The sequence below is a fragment of the Polyodon spathula genome, chromosome 8, assembly GCF_017654505.1.
Source record: "Polyodon spathula isolate WHYD16114869_AA chromosome 8, ASM1765450v1, whole genome shotgun sequence".
NCBI lineage: Eukaryota > Metazoa > Chordata > Actinopteri > Acipenseriformes > Polyodontidae > Polyodon > Polyodon spathula.
Window position 1 is genome coordinate 26,685,957 of NC_054541.1, and position 17,036 is coordinate 26,702,992.

Below are 17,036 nucleotides of genomic sequence, written 5' to 3' on the forward strand. Positions count from 1 at the left end.
GATAGGCATGGGTCTGAGAGAAAATAATGTACTTTGGCTTTCAATCTGCACCAAAATAATCATGTAGGTAAAAGTCAAAATTGTTAAACTCCTCTCTTACCTCTGGTGCTACTCATGTATGTAAACTAAACTGAAAGTGTAATACAACAGTCTGGACATTTGTAACTTTAAAACTCAAAGGAACATTTTTAAAACATATTTGCTTTCATTACTGTGAACAGAGGTTTCTATTTTTAATTCTAGGTTTTGGAAGATGCCTTGTGTACAGGAATGCCAAATGTGTTCTTAAACGGTACACCAACCAGACCTTTGATAAGGCAATGGGCCCAATGTTGGATGCAGCTACAAGTAAATCAATCTGGTGTCATAGGATCCTTGATGCAGATGGAATCTGCTCTCCGGACGAGTGTCAAAGCTACGTTAAAAAAAAAAAAAAAAACATTTAATCGTAACAACCTGGTGGGGGGTTGTTACCATGAATTTATTTCTTTTGTTGCTGTAATTATCTCCTGAATGCATTATATTGACCTTCTTAAACATATTGGTGTTTACCGGGTGTATCATATATGTACTGTGTTTGTCTGTCTGTCCGACAGTTTGTCTGCATGGCGTTCATTTTTATGTATCCAGAGAACCACTTGTTTCTCTAAAAACATACCTAGGGTGTATGAAGGTTGTTAGTCTGTCATTCATTTTTTAATATACAGTGGTTTGCAGAAGTGTTCACCCCCTACCACTAATGTCACATTTTGTTGAATTACAAATAATGTGTGCACAGTTTTTCAAACAAACATTTTTTATTCAAAGCTTTAGTGGTTAAACTAAACACTGTTATATGAGGAGGAGGTTAAATGTCAGCAAAGAAAATATACAAAATGAAATTTACTGGTTGCATAAGTATTCAGCCCCTTAAGTCAGTACTTGGTAGAAGCACCTTTTGCAGCAATTACTGCTGTGAAGTCTATTTGGATAGGTCTCTACTAGCTCTGCGCAGTAGGATGGTGAAATTGATCCAGCTCTGAAATTTCTGTTGGGTATCGTTGATGGACTGCAATCTTCAAGTTGGCCATAAATTTTCAATTTTAGGACTTTGACTGGGCCACTCAAGAACATTAATTATTTTCTTGTTCAACCACTCCAGTGTGGCTTTGGCTTTGTACTTCAGGTCATTGTCCTGCTGAAATGTAAATTTCCTCCCAAGTTTCAGAGTCTTGGTTGACTCAAACAGGTTTTCCTCAAGGATTCACCTGTACTTTGCACCATCCATTCTCCCCTCTATCCTGACAAGCATCCCAGTCCCTGCTGAAGAGAAGCATCTCCATAACTAGACTATGCTAGACAGTTGGGATGGTGTTGACTGGGTTATGTGCAGTGTTGGGCTTGCGCCAGACGTAACACTTAGAATTTAGACCGAAAAGTTCAATTTTTGTCTCGTCTGGCCACAAAACCTATTTCCACATGTCTGCAGTATCATCTACATGCTTTTTCGTAAACTCCATACATGCTTTAAGGTTAGGCTTTTTGAGTAATGGCTTCTTTTTTGCCACCTGTCCATACAGGCCAGCTTTGTGTAGGGACTGGCTTATTGTTGATGTGTGAACACTGACTCCCAGCTCAGACACAGAACTTTACAGATCTCTCAAGGTCATTGCTGGCTTCAGAGTGACATCACAAACCAGTTTCCTGCTTGCCCGGCTGCTCAGTTTGGGAGGACGACCTGATCTGGTTAGCGTCTGGGTGGTATGATGCATCTTCCACTTCTTAATGATGGGCTTCACTGTGCTGAGAGGGAATCAGCGCCTTTGAAATGTTCTTGTACCCTTCTCTCTACCACTTTATCCCTGACTTGTTTCAAAAGCTCCTCGGTCTTCATGGTTGCTTTGTTGGATCACTATGTGAGTTGCAGCTTGAAATTCTTTATATACCTGTGGGAAATTATCTACAAGTTAAACCACTTTGAGTACGCACAGGCTGAAACCATTTCACTAATTTTGCAACTTTTCAAACAAATCATTTGCACCTGAGCTGATTTAGGGCTGCAGTAGCAAAGGGGTTGAATATTTATGCAACTGAGATTAATCTGTTTTTTTCTGTAAATCTTACTTATTTATATTATATATGATTTTTTTTTTTTTTTTTTTGCTTTGTCAATGTGGAGTAGTTTGTGTAGATTCTCCATGTAAAGTCTCATTTGAAAGTGTCGTAGAGAGTTTATCTAAATATACCCATCCAGTAAAAAGTGTCAATTGATTTTCCTTGTTGCACACAGGTGAGAAGGTGGAGAATAAGCAGGTCCTGGTTAATAAGTCTATGCCCACTGTTGCCCAGACCCCTCTGGAAGGTAGTGCCCAGCCCCAGCAGCCACAGTTCAGAGATGTGCCCATCACGTAAGTCAAATGAAGGCCTTATGTAGTACCCTTTTTTAAACATTTAAAAAGACCATCTTTGCAGAGTCGCTATATGTTTTAGCAACTTCTGTTTAGTTTTTCCTTTTTCCAGATACAAGGGATCAACAGACTCGTATATTGAAAAGGTGATGTCCTCAAATGCAGAAGATGCCTTCTTGATTAAAATCTTGCTAAGGCAAACCAGACGGCCAGAAACTGGGGATAAATTCAGCAGTTGTCACGGCCAGAAAGGTAACGTGAAGTAATTTTGTGATTAAACAAATACCGGAAGATGCAAGTTAGTATGTGACTGCAGCACAAGCCAACTATCCGCCTGAAATGAAATGATTTCACCCGAGACGTCAAACAACTGAAAAACATCAGCCGTTTCAAAATGAACTGTGTTTCAGATATACTGTTGTAGTAGTATGCATTTCTACACAGAACGCCTTGTTGTGATCATGAAGCTTTTTTGGATTGATTAAGACCAAATTCTTTGAACTTCATTTTTTTGGTATGCAATTGCATTTTATGATTCCCCAGGCCAAGTTTCAGTTTAAAAGCACTATGGGTATTTTTTTTATTATTTTATTTATGAATGTACTTTTTGCTTACAAATTGTTTGGCTCAGAGGTGCAATTCCACATACTGTGTACATAGTCAATAAAGTATTGTTTTACTGTGGATGTGTTTTAAGATTGCATGCAGGCTTACCACAGACCAATTCCTCTTACAAGTAAATGTTTAATCCCAATGTGAATAGATGCTGACTGAGAAGGTATAAAAACTCAAACTTGAACCACTGACCCTGATTAGATATTTAAATGTAGGCTGGTTAGCATTTTTATGCAACCCTAAAACCATGCCTTCTTAGAAGCGCTTATGGATTGTGTGTTTAGTCAAGTTCCTCTGCTGATTGTTTTACAAAAGCCCCTCTCACAAACATTCTAGGGCTGTTTTTCAATTAATCCGTTCTTTTGTGTGCTCCAGACTATGCAAATTTAATACATCCTAGTATTCTACAGCCCATGGGAAAGTGGTGTACAACCCCTGTTGTCTTTCAATGCCTCCCAAAAGTGATGTTTTAATCAGAAAGCTAACTGACACCATAGATTAGTCACTAACTTAGCTAAACGTTGGCACTTTTGATAGTTGTTCTGAAAAAAAGAAAGTCCATGAAAGAAATGTATAGTGAATAGGCAGGCACATTTTATACACATACATAGATTTGTGGAGCAATTGTGTGTAGTTTATGCACAATGTATTTAGGCAGCACATGGTTTAAACAAAAGAAATACAGAACAGCACCCTCACTTTACCATACATGCAGGATATCAATTCGTCTGGTGCTAAACTCTCTGGGAACATCTAAACTTTGAAAAGCATCTATTGTAATACAGTATTGTCGCCCTGAGGGACTGAAAAGAAAAATGGTAATCTCATAGTGACTTGTATGCTTAAGATAAATGTTTAGGGTAACAATTTGATTTTAACTGAGGATTAAGATGTTTGACAATATATGAATACTATAAATCACACATTTAAACATCACTCGCATGCAAAATTAAATCTTTTGATTTGTATAATGCAATTACGTAAACTAAAGTTGTTGTATTAATATCCGCTACCAAATCGTTATACGTAGCAACTCTATATGGCACCGCTGCCATGTATAGATCAAAACACTAGGGCTGTACCTATAGCGGTTGTAATGCTTCAGTAAAATATGTACTGAATATCTAGTGTACAAGACAGTTTAAGAGAAGTGTTATGGTTGAATATTGTTTGAAACATACAAAATATACAAGAACACAAAGATTTTAATTTCGAAAACTGAGCACCTTCCATGTCCCCCCCCCCCCCCCCCCCCCCCCCACCCCACCCCCCCCCCCCCACCCCCAGCTCGTGTTATTCAGAAAATTCAGAAATAAACCTTTAGTTTCTTCATTCTCCATCTCAACAGCAAAGCAATAACATAAGCTGTATTGAAAGAAATGACTTGAAACCCCTCTGCTGTATATGATTTTCTTGTTAAATGCCCAGACGACCAAAAAAAAAATGTTGAATGCAAGCCGTGCAAGCGACTTGTATTAGAGGCATAACCAATCTCCGGGGTCACTTGACAAGTGTAAGTTATTATTATTAGTATTAGTATTAGTATTTTTAGTAGTAGTAAAATGTGACTGTTAACTTGCTTGGAACGGTGACTGTTAAATAAAGCCTAAGTCCGCTTAAAAGTAAACTCCCCCTGTTTTGCCTAAGTGCGCTGCAGTAGTGCAGTGCAAGCTTACAGTATATATCAAACATCTTCAATTACGTGTAAATAAACAATGTTTACTTTTATTTAAATTAAAAACATGATTACCTTTCTATATAACGTATTTTTAAACTACATGTGAATACTGTATTCCATTTTATATGACTTGTAAAATAATTGTATTTTCAATCAAATATAAACAAGTAGTTGTGGTGACATCACCAGTAAATTATTCAAATGTGTATCATCGAAGGTTCGAACCTTCCTTCGTTAATGTGTTCCAACCTTCGAAGGTTAAAATGTACACCTCGTTGCAGCCCTAGTTCGTTTTAAACTATTTTCGTTTTATTACGGCAGTCGGCAAGTACTTTTATGAATAGGGACCCTTTATGTCTTAAGTGGGCAAATGCCTTTCTCAGTAAAACCAGGAATGTCCCAATTTAGTAATGCTAAAATAAACTTAATTAAATTACTGATTTTTGTCAGTACAAGTCTTCATGAGAGACTTGTAGTCAAAATGTTTGTCATAGAGTTTATTATGTTTCAGTATATTTAAATGCAGCACTGTTGAGTGTTGTAATAGTTATGGAAAATGAATCCCATTGTTCTTAGCAAGACCGGGTAATGCTTTATATTATGTTTTTTCGATTAGCTTATAAACACTGAGGAAAGGTTAATGGTCAAAGTCTAGAAAAACTGTTCTATTTTTTATGCAACCTGATATGAACACCTTCTAGAAGCCCTGGAAGCTAGACTACCCACGTGACCATCACACCTTTTACATGATGGCACCTATTCAGCAACTAGGCGGTGCCCCAAACAAATTGGCGGAATAGTTTTAAAAGCTACTTGTTAAGGATATATGCGATGATTAATTATATGATTGACTAAATTAAGTAGACTAATGTTTGTTTTGTTTGTGATGTCATCATGGCAAACTTTTGGGCTAGTGCCCTCAGTGTAAAATGTTAACTTGTTGTTTTATGGACATTTTTATATAATTATAGTTTTATCCTGTCATAATTGTGTGTCTTATATGCCAGGTAAGTCAATGTATACCATGCTCCTATTTAGCACTACAATTTGTACCTCATAATCAACTAAGTGTTTTAAATTGATTTTGAGTATGAATGAGGTTTTTGTGTATGACCAAATTTAAGCTGTAATGGCCTTAGCCATTTTTAGTGGCAGGAACCACTAAAATAAAATAAGAAACTCCCATTACCATTTTCAGTGCTCTGTCTGTGACTATCGTCCAACATGCAACGAACTCTTTGACATATCCAGCTGCATGTCTGTCACTTTAATGTTAAGCTAATTTGGCAGGTTTTTTGTGTGAATTTTATTACATTCTCTCAGCTATGACTTGTCTCATAAGCACACTCAGCAGACCAGAATAAGTTAATTATTTGCTTGTGTCACTAGTTTCCCCTCTATCTAATCGAATGTACAGCTGTGTTAGATCTGCAATTGGGTGTGTGGATTCCATTGTTCTCCAAGTCAGCAGAGGGGAGAGCTGGCTGTGATGGAGAGCTCCGGGTCCTCTCTCTTGTTCTGCTTTTCTCTGCCGATTTCATGGCTCTTTTATCATTCACTTTCACACAAAACAAACAACACAGTGGCTGACTGCTATGGGAACCTTTTTTTTTTTTTTTTTTTTTTTTTTTAATTTTTTTGCTTTTTAAAAAAAGAAAAAAAAAAAAAACACTATTGGACCAGAAGTTTTTAGCTAAGTTTTGTTTTTGTTTGTTTTGTTTTTTTTTTTCTCATTGTAAATAATGTAGTATGATTTAAGTGTCTCTTTATGCAAAAGATTAGAAGCTTAAAAAAAAATACTTATTTCCAGTATGGTCTGTTGAGCCATGCAGCTAAGCCTGGTCTATATCTATCTATATATAATTAAGTACTGGTAAACAGATTAAATGAACCCACACTCTGTGCATGATACCCATTTTCACAAATACCAAATTCAAACCCTGACTTTGTATGAATGCACACTCCTTGCTGTATACACCACCCGTCCATTATAAATCTGCTATATATTGATGGCCGCAAGAGACCCATAGAAAAACAAATTGGCTAACAAATACTGTACAACCGCTCCCTTGCTTTATCGAGTGCGTCAGGGTCCAGTATAAATCCTCTACGCAACCTGCTTTTTCTCATTTTTCATATAGAAAGCAGCACACCGTTTTAATTCATATAACAGAGAGTAATTGCTTCTCATCAACTTCTGTCTCCAATTAGTTTCATGAGTCTTCCTCTCCTTTCTCAAACGCACAAACCCGCTGCATTGAAAGAATCCATCCCCAACGTAGGAGGCTTGTTGCTAGGGAGCTGAGGTCACTGTTCTGTGATTGCTAGTGCATTGCTGCCACTCGTGAACACCTTGTTGGCTAAAATAAAAACCGCATCAGCAAGTAGATATTTAATTTGCTTTGTGTTGTGCAATACATGTGTATATGATATATATATATAATATTAACAAATATAAACTTTGCACAAATCTAATCATCCCTTTAACAGTTTATTTAAGAGAACCGTTGGAAGCATACATCTACTTTGGCCCCGTTTACTACCAAAAGCTGAAACACATAGTGCTGGACAAGATGCATGCCAGAGCACGGGGACCCAGAGCAGTCCTCACCAGGTAAGATTTACAAAGGAGTCATGCTGTTTTGCCTGAGATGAATACCAAGTATTTTAGGGATGGTCCAATTTAGTGGGAGGAAAAACATTGAATATGACCTGATGACCGAAGTTGGTTCCCTTTCAAGTAGGTAATATTAACCATTACAAAACGGATGTTTCCATTTGACACCCGAACTGAAAACTCTGTACCAAAGATTCTGCTCTACAAGCACTGCCATTTTTTTTCAGTCATGCTGATTACACCTGAGACAGATAAGTGTATCTTTTCTTCTCCATATACCTATTGTTAGCACTTGTTAGCTTGCTTTTAAGTGCTGTATATTTATATTTCAGAATCGCTGAAGTAAAATATTATTTCTAGCTGTTTTTCTGTTGTTTTTAGTCTGTGCTGGTCAAGTTCCACCGTGGCCTTGTGCCGTGGGAAGCCTGCTGCTCGATTAGCTGTTCCTTCCCGAGATCCTAGTACGTTAGACTGACTCGCTCAAGTTGGAGTATATAAAAAAAAAAACAAGATAATTATGTAAATATAATCGTGCTGTTTTAGTACTGCTTCTGCAGTGCTATTACAAAGGCTTTTTTAAGCAGGCTTTTTCTGTTTTCATGCGTGAATTTAGTAGCTGACTCGTAGGTGGGCATTCCTGTTGATTCACCACATACAGTAACTGTGACTCGTCGCCCCCGATTCCTTATGGACCGAAGTTACTGTTTTGGTGCAGGTGACTTCTGGTCTTGGGTTCGCACTGACTAAACAGTTTAGCCAGTGGCTGACTTGCAGGTGGGCATTCCTGCTAACGTGCCACTTGCAGTAACTGCGATTTATCCTCCCCGGTCTCGCTTATGAGTTCGAGTGCATCGAGTTGGCACAGAGAGGCGGTGCCGAGCATACTGTGAATACTGCATATGTCCTGAACGTCGGCACTGAGTAAATGTGTCTGTGCCGAACTTCGGTTCCAAGTGTGCTCTGTCGAGTGCATGCATCAGTGCTGAGTGTTGAGTGTCGCCACTGGCAAGTGTCGGTACCGAGGGCCAAGTGCTGCGCTCAGGTACCAAATATACAGTACCAGTGCACTTTGTGCACACACCTTACACACTATTGCATACATGGCATTAACCTCCAAAGCGGAGGATAAAGAAAGCCCACCGGTCATGTTCGGCAGGCAGGGAACAAATTGGCAAGATCTGGGAGGCGGTTTCAAGCCAATAGAGACTGCTCCGCTGCACTGTCACTGCCAATAGTGTCACTGACCACTCCATCTGCACCTTTGCAGACAGTGACTGATGAGATAGATGACATGCTGGTGACTGCGGTGTTACAGGTGCCCTGGCCTGTAGCACAGACTGAAAGGCACTCTGTTTATGATGAGCAGCTGACAGTTGTCCCTGCAGCTACTCCGGTGCACCCAATCTTCCTGTATGAGTTACAGTCCACCAGGGAACACCTGGCTATGGCCGTGGCAGTTTCCCGTTTTAATGGATGCACTTTACAGGGTTTCTGGTGCAGACAAGCTGGATCTTACCCACAGGTGGCTCAGGAGGTAGCAGCTCTGCTGCAAAAGTGGGCCATTTACATAGTAGACCACCCCAACAAGAACTGGGGGGTTTACTCCAGTATTTTCTAGTGCTAAAACGGGATGGCGGCCTCAGACTGATTCTCAATCTGACAGGTGAACCTGCAGCTGAGTTGGAGATATTTCAAGATGCTGACTACACAACAGCTGTTGCAGTCCATCAGGCCAGGTGATTGATTCACCTTGGTGGACCTAAAGGATGCCTATTTCCTTCCAGTAAGACCAGCACACACAAAATACCTGAGGTTTACTTTTCAGGGCATAATGTATCAGTTCTGGGACTCGGAGCTCATGTTGGCCACCCTGTCAGAAGACAGTGGGGAGAGTAACTGTCAGCCTAGAGTTGTTTCAACTTGGAAGAGCACTTCCAAGTAGTGGTTTTCCAGAGGCTTCTGAGTTTGATGGCAGCAGCATTGAATACCCTACCACTGGGTCTTCTACATATGTGCTGTCTGCAGCTCTGGTTCAACCGCACAGTTTGCCAACAGGCTCACAAGCTGGTAACAGTGTCAAATCACCGTCTACAGGTGTTCTCCTGATGGAAACAGCTAACTTTTCTATGCCTAGGAGAGTGGTCATCACCACAGACGCGTCAAATTCACGTTGGGGTGGAGTGTGAGAGGGCCGGGGAGTGCAAGGTGTGTGGCAACCTCTTGTGACCCGTCATTGCAGGAATTTTTGAAGCGGGTTCAAGGGAGACACATGCTCGTCTGTACGGACAACAAAGTTGTGGTGTGCTACATAAACCAACAGGGTGGTTTGCGGTCACCCAGTCTCCACCATGTGGCCCACAAGCTTCTGTTGTGGCCAGAAGTGAACCTTGTTTCACTCCGTGCAGTCCATCTGCCGGGCTGAAGACCTCCTCTTGAGGGGAGTTCCATCCCGAGGTAGTCAGCTTCCTGTGGGAGATATTTGAGAGGGCAGAGGTTGACCTGTTTGCCTCTCGGGAGTCCTCTATGGTTCTCCATAAACGGAGAAGGGTGACCACTTGGGATAGATGCACTGGCAAACTTGTGGCCAGCACATCTGCTGTACGTGTTTCCACCACTTGCGCTGCTCCCGCTGTGCTTGGAGAAGGTCAGACAAGGCCAGGGTGCTCCTAATAGCCACGTTCTGGCTGAGGAGAGTCTGGTTCTCTTCTCTGATGCAACTCCTAAGTGGCCAGCCGTGGAAACTGCTGATGCGACACGACCTGCACAGCCAGGCGAGGGGCATTCTATGGCACCCCAACCCACCGAGCCTGCAGCTCCGGGTTTGGTCCCTGAACAGCTGCATTTGAGCTGTCTGGGGTTTCAAACAGGGTGATTGTTAACATAAAAAATGCTATGGCAGCCTCAAGTCCAGGGGTGGGGAATTATTGGTCTAATTAGGTATTTAGGGCACAGTTGGAACAAAAATCAGGAGCGGCCCTCCAGGAACATGGGTTCCCCACTCCTGCTGTAGTCGTCCCCAATATGGTTACAATTGGGGATTGTGTTCCAGACGTGGTGTTTGGCTCATGGGTTCAAACCCACGAAATGCCCTATGGCAGTTATATACAATTTTTACAGGACCTTTTTGATGAGGGGAAATCCTCATTTCCACCCCTCCTTTCCAATCGACAAGAAGCACCAGCTCCATACGCTTTGCTAAGTCCCAGGGACAGGCTCTATCTAAAACAACATCTGTACAAATGGTTAACAGGCACAGTACAGACTGTATATGAATTGGCCAATCTGCCCCCGACTGAGAAACTCACTGGCCATTCCACCAGGGGTGAAACGACTTCATGGGCGTTGTTCCACGGTGCATCTATTCAGGACATATGCAGTGCAGAGGTGTGGGCTTCCTCCCATTTGAATGTCGTGGACCCGCATAATCCAGGATTTGGCACAAGAGTACTGAGGGCGGCTTCCAAGTCCACCCTCATGATAGAACATTAGAGGTGAGTCCATCTTAATGTTTTCAGCGGTTACTAACTTGCATTGGGTTGTATGCCACGTCCTTGCAACAACTTGGGTATACTCGCCAATTTTTATAATTGTTAATATTCCCAACTTGAAAGGGAATGTTAGGATATTATCATAACCCTGGTTTCCTGAAATAGGAATATTAACCATTAACTTTGGGGTCCCGGCGTTCATGGTCGTAATCTTGAAGAAAATGGTAATGCAAGTAGGGCATGCTGCTGTTTTGTGTTTGCATGGCGGAGCCTCAGCAGCACCACCCTGCTCTAGCGAGAACCTTTGGTATAATTTTCAGTTCAGGTGTCTTAAAGTGAAACACCTATGTTGTAATGGTTAATATTCTTATGTCAGGGAACGTTTTCTTTAGATTTTTCTGTTGTTGTTGTTCCATACAGGCAACCCACGGAGGGCAGATCGCGAGACGGTGGTTTGCGTTTGGATGAAATGGAGAGGGACTGTCTCATTGGTTATGGAGCCAGCATGATGTTACTGGAGAGGCTGATGATTTCCAGTGATGCGTTTGAGGTGGACGTGTGCAGACAGTGTGGTTAACTGGGATATTCAGGATGGTAGGTGCCCAGGTCCAACAAACAAAAAAATTAGAGAGGGGATTGGATCATCTTTCATTGTTGTTGCAGGCAAGATTTATAGAAAGGGGAGATTTATTAAAGAACAGGGCAGAGGTTTGTGTTATATTTCCTTTTTTTTGGATCTGGAAACAACAAAAAAACACAAAAAAACATACTAAAAAAGATGCCCTTCCAAAATAAGGATCGGTTCTTATTGTTTAAGGTAATGTTTTGGTTATCTCGATGACTTGTAAGTGTATGGTTATTGCTCATCTTGTACCAGGATACCAAAAGCATAGTAACTAGTGTATCATGGTGGTCATGTGTAGGAGAAGCACACAGGAAATTGTTCTTGAATTTTGTAAGGCAGTTTAGCTTGTTGACTAATATATTTTCCCTTCTTCCTGTAGGTATCATTACTGCAAGCTTCCTGTCACGTATCTTCACTGCGCATCCCTTATGCATGTAAACTGCTGTTCCAAGAACTTCAGTCTATGAACATTGTGCCCAGATTGAAACTGTCCAGGTACAATGAATGAAGAAACATGTAAACGAGGACAGAGCAGCTGCTAATGAAATCTTCTAGTGCTTCAACTGATGATCAGAAAAAGGGAGGGACATTTGTGCAGATTTGAAAAGTAATGTACATAATCTTCTGTAAACTTCAGAGCCCCACAAGCCTATGTGTCTTATTGACCGTCATTTTTTTTTTCTGAAGAGGATTTCTTCAGTCCTAGAACCTGGAACTACAGGAGGAATATGATGCTGTTTTCTTTCATACAAACTACTTTTTTTTTTACATTTTTGGTAAAAAAAAAAAAAAAAAACTTTAGTTGACTGACTAGAGTCTAACTTTTCAGAAACCCAAACACTTAATCAATAAACACTTAAAACCAATTGTTGATCAAAGTGCAATTGACTGGTGACACATTGCTTAGCAACAATAGAGTGTGTCTGTGCTTATTCTTTTAGTAGTTAGTGGATGTCTTGCGTCACTGCCTCATCACCAAACTGCAAAACTGTCAGTCATTAAATTAGCCTGACAGCTAGTAACAAGCTAGAGAAAAACAAAAGCTGTAGTTTGGGATGTAATATTAGTTAGTTTATGCAACAGAGATGCTTTCAAGACTTCCAAGTTATATTTGTTCAAAGTACTGTTGCGCTTTGCTGTCTTTTTACTATACAGGCTGTATAGTAAAGAGAGCAAAGCTCAACAAGGAATGAAGATAAAGCAGACATGAGACCATCCCATCCATTTCTTCAGTGAACTTTCTCCCCATGCCAGACAATGAAGATCAATGAAGACGGAAGACTATTTGTGTTTAGTTCAAAATAATTATACAATGTGCCTCACAACTAGAGAGAGGTTGTTGTGATACAGTTACTGTTCACACTACTGTTAATTAAATATTTTACATATTTAAAATACCAGAATGTATAGGGCATAACAGGGTATTTGTTTCATTATTTCATTTAGATGTGATAAATGAGACTGAGTACAAACCAACGTAACAGATGGTTTCTGTGACAAGTATGAATAGGGGGTTCTTATGTTTTCGTTTATCTATATGGCTTATTCGTTATATATATAAAAAAAATTAAAAAGTACAACCAATTTAAAAAAGTTTCCCCACACTCCCCCATCCCTGTTGGCTCTTTATTTAATATATTTTTTTAATATTAAAACATGTCTGTGACTGCCCTTTTGATTCATTCTACTGATCTTCTAACTATAAGTGGCTTTGAAGAGAAGAGGAGTCTAAGGCCGATATATTGCATAAATCCATAGTTTGTGCAACGAATCCTCAGGAAACTGTTGATTCTTCAGTGGAATCAGAACACAACAGTCTGAACACAACAATACACATTTCAAATGTAACACTGAGAAAAGAGCTTTCGAATTTAGCATTTCACATTGTTTGCTAAAAGCAATACAATTACACATTTAACAATGTAAAAAAAAAAGTTTTAATAATTACAACATTTATTTACAGTATAACTGAACACAGTTCTGGGTTCCTACCACTGTCTTTGGTAGATAAAGCACTCAGACAAGAAGAAATGGATTTAAATAGGGTGGCACCTGTACCTTTTCCAGTGGGAGTGCAGCTTCATTTAACAAACACAAAACAATAGCTCCTGTTTGGAGCATTAACTAAACTTAACAAGATCCCCAGGTTTCAGTTAGACTGCTGATCCAGTTTACTAACTTTGTATTATTCACAAATCACAGATTTAATTTACTTTGTTTTAATGTGCACTGTGTTCAGACCTATACACAAGTCCTTACCTTCACACAGACAGCTATTGTCTTTGAAACCTGCCCTTTTATAGCTGCCTGGCTTGTTAAATTACGAACAAGTGTATTGGCTTAACTGATTCCCGATCAATCAGTGTACTTAGAAAACAAAGGCATTCTGGGAGATGTAATTTTTCATTCTTTGTTTTAAGCAGCAAGAACTACATTTTTTATTATATATTCATAACAGGAGCAGACAAATGTTTTTTGAGACAGCCAGCACAAGTTTCCCAGTAATAGCTTTAATGATGTGATGTTGATTATTTTCCAAGTGTTCGCTGTGATCACCAGACTCCTCTCATTTGGACATAAAATCAATTTGAACCCAGGTAAGAGGCAAATGCATAACGTACTCCCTGGTAAGAAAGAATGCATTTATTGGACAAATCAAATATCCCCAAAATCCTGTTTCAATTTGTATTGGTTCAAGTCGGTAGAAAGTAAGGCAGCTTCATCTCTTAGTATGTGAAAATGTTAACAGATCTAGTTTAATTGAAATGCTGAATATTGTAAGTATGCTTACAATATGTTCTATTAAAATCTATATGCATTGCATATTGATGTTCAATAAATCCTATAGCATATGGGTTTGTACAAAGAAATAAGAAATGGGGGTCAATTAACTGTTGTTTCAGGCGGAGATATTACAAAGCTTTCCATAGATCACCAAATGCATATGCATGCCACTGGAATCTTGGACATAAAAAACAGGAACAAAGAAGTTGTGCATGACAACGACTACTTTCGTGTCTAGTGTTCTGCAATGAATCTTACATTGTCCATTTCCTATTAGCACTATTGAGTATACTATTGGTAGCATGCACCTGCCATTCCTAATGAGATTCTAATAAGCGCTGCTGATTTAGCAGCACTTCAACACCAAGTCAATAGAATGGAAGATAATAAAATGCCAGTGGCATATCCAGTTGAAATCGACAACAGAAGAAGACGACTAGCAGCCATTTTTTTGTGTTTGTTTAACTGGATGTCGTTCTATATCGCTGTTTTGCTTATGAGCTGTTTTTGGTGTGTAATCTTCTAAAGACATTTGTCTACACAGAAGCATTGGTTACATCCCCCTGATTCCTGCTTGAGAAATGTTTAGCTACAGCAGTATAAAATAAAAAAAACGTTATTATACCATGCTGTCTAAAAAATGTTTTAGAACTTGAATTATATGAAAACAAACTCTTGAGGTACTTTCACTTAAACACCTGTGAATGTCCTAAATGATTTTATAGTTCACATGATACATAAATAATTATTAGGCCTACTGGCATTAATATAAAACCTACAAAATAAGTTGCTAAGCAACCCAGTATCTTTACTATGATTGATATTTTATCTATAGTTCTGAGGCATTACTCCAAATTAAACAGATCACAGCAGTTCGGAAACAAATTGAGTGTATAGAGGAACTTAGCTCTGATATTAAATAAATGGTTTCAGTAGCCTGTAGTTGTCATGACAGGAACAACACATTTTACATTTTAAAATGTAATTACCTTGTTAATCCATTGGGAATAATATTATTTTCATAATCCAAAAACATTAACAATATTTCAGTTTTTACAAAATGTATGTATATATATATATATATATATATATATATATATATATATATATATATATATATATATATATATATATATATATATTTTACCAAAAATTTGCTAACTGTTTGACAAACCTGTAATAGATAGACATGTTGGGTTAATTTACGACCTTTGTTATTTCTGCTTAATTATATAACATTTGTAGTTTGCTTGTTTGTTTTTTTATTTCATTTTTTATTTTATTATATTTTATTAACAAATGCTTTGTTATATGACTTGTACTGTGTTGCACTTAATTCAAGAAAATAATTTAAAAAGTTAATAAAAATGGGAGGAGAACCTTTCAAAATTAAGTAACCATGTCTGAACCGAGATCAACTTGGTGCCCATGAACGATATTGTGTATTTCAGGAAAATAAAAAATGCCTGGTTAATACTAAAATAGAGTTGCAAAACACAAAAAGTATGAAAATGTCAAAGTTCTAAGTACATATCTTGTTTTATGTGTTTATTATTTTATCAAATCATTTTGCACAATAGGTATTGATGTAGTGCTGTAGTTGTTATTTATTTTCATTCACACATGTTCAAATGGCAAAATTATTAACAGTGATGTTCCCACTTTTCACAATTAAAATAAAAATGTCTTAAAAAAAACTTTTGAAGGACCTGATTTTAAGTATTAGGAGACTGTAGTTCAGCATAAATGTTCTTATCTTTACTCAGTTGAAAACAGCCTATGCTGTTCAAATAAAGTATTTCTGTCCAGTGAATTGAGGCATCCCTACAAAATATAGACCAAATTTGACCTTATCAACCCGACAGTACACATCAGAGAATGTAATTCATGTCTGAAAAAGGACAGCCATGTGTTGCCAGCACCAGTTTTGTTGAGTCTCTTGCAATGGAAAGTGCTGCTGCTGTCCATGGTCAAAGTAGTTCAGCTCTAATCCTCCTTTCTCCTTCTCTCCTGGAGCTCCATTCATATTCTAATCACAGCTTTTCCTTCCCCAAAAAATAGCCACTTTATCACAGCCTTCACAGCCACTGGCTTTGCACTTTTACTTCCCTTTTGTAGCACACAGTTTTTTAGGCAATTTATAATCCAGTTTATTTTTAAAAAGTGTACTTTTGCCTTATCAGAAAAAAACTGGAAACATTTTTGCTGTTATTCAAGACAATAAAACACATGATTATACGGATGAAGGAAGTCATTCGTCTTCAAGTCAATAAAAAGAAACTAACTAACTTGTTGAACATTTCTATATATTCCATTTACTAATCCTTTCTACCATAGAAAAAATACTTTTAAAAAAGGTATTATCTTAAGTTAGTGGGCAGATCCATGCAGTATTTAACAGATAGTAATTATATCAACTGAAATTAAGCGGATACAACAAATTTCATTAACAGTAATGTTAGAAGTGTCAGGGATATGTCGAACTTTAATAAAAGAAGACAAACTAATGCTATAATGGAAGAGGGGAGGCTAAAGTTCGGGATTGCGTAGATCTAAGCCCCTCTTTTCTGGGCAGGGAGCTTTTCTTATTCAAAATAGCATCACAATGGACTTCACAGTGAGTCTTGCCACATCCCCATCTGACTAGCAGCCATTCATCAGACTGCCCGGCCTATCAATGACATTTCTCCCATCAGGGCTCGTATAAAATGATGCTTTTTCCCATGAAACATCAGCAAACATTTTGACGGGTCTGGCTTTTCCCCTGCTGGATTACTGGTCCCACAGTCTCTCAGATCACTAGAGCATAACTTTTTTTTTTTTTTTTTTTTTTTTTTTTTTT

General features: G+C 38.6%; 1 pseudogene; it reads left to right on the forward strand.

Annotated features, from left to right (window-relative positions):
- The window catches only part of LOC121319109, a 47,286-nt pseudogene extending 35,368 nt beyond the window's left edge, over positions 1-11,918 (forward strand).
- The last annotated feature ends 5,118 nt before the right edge of the window (positions 11,919-17,036 follow it).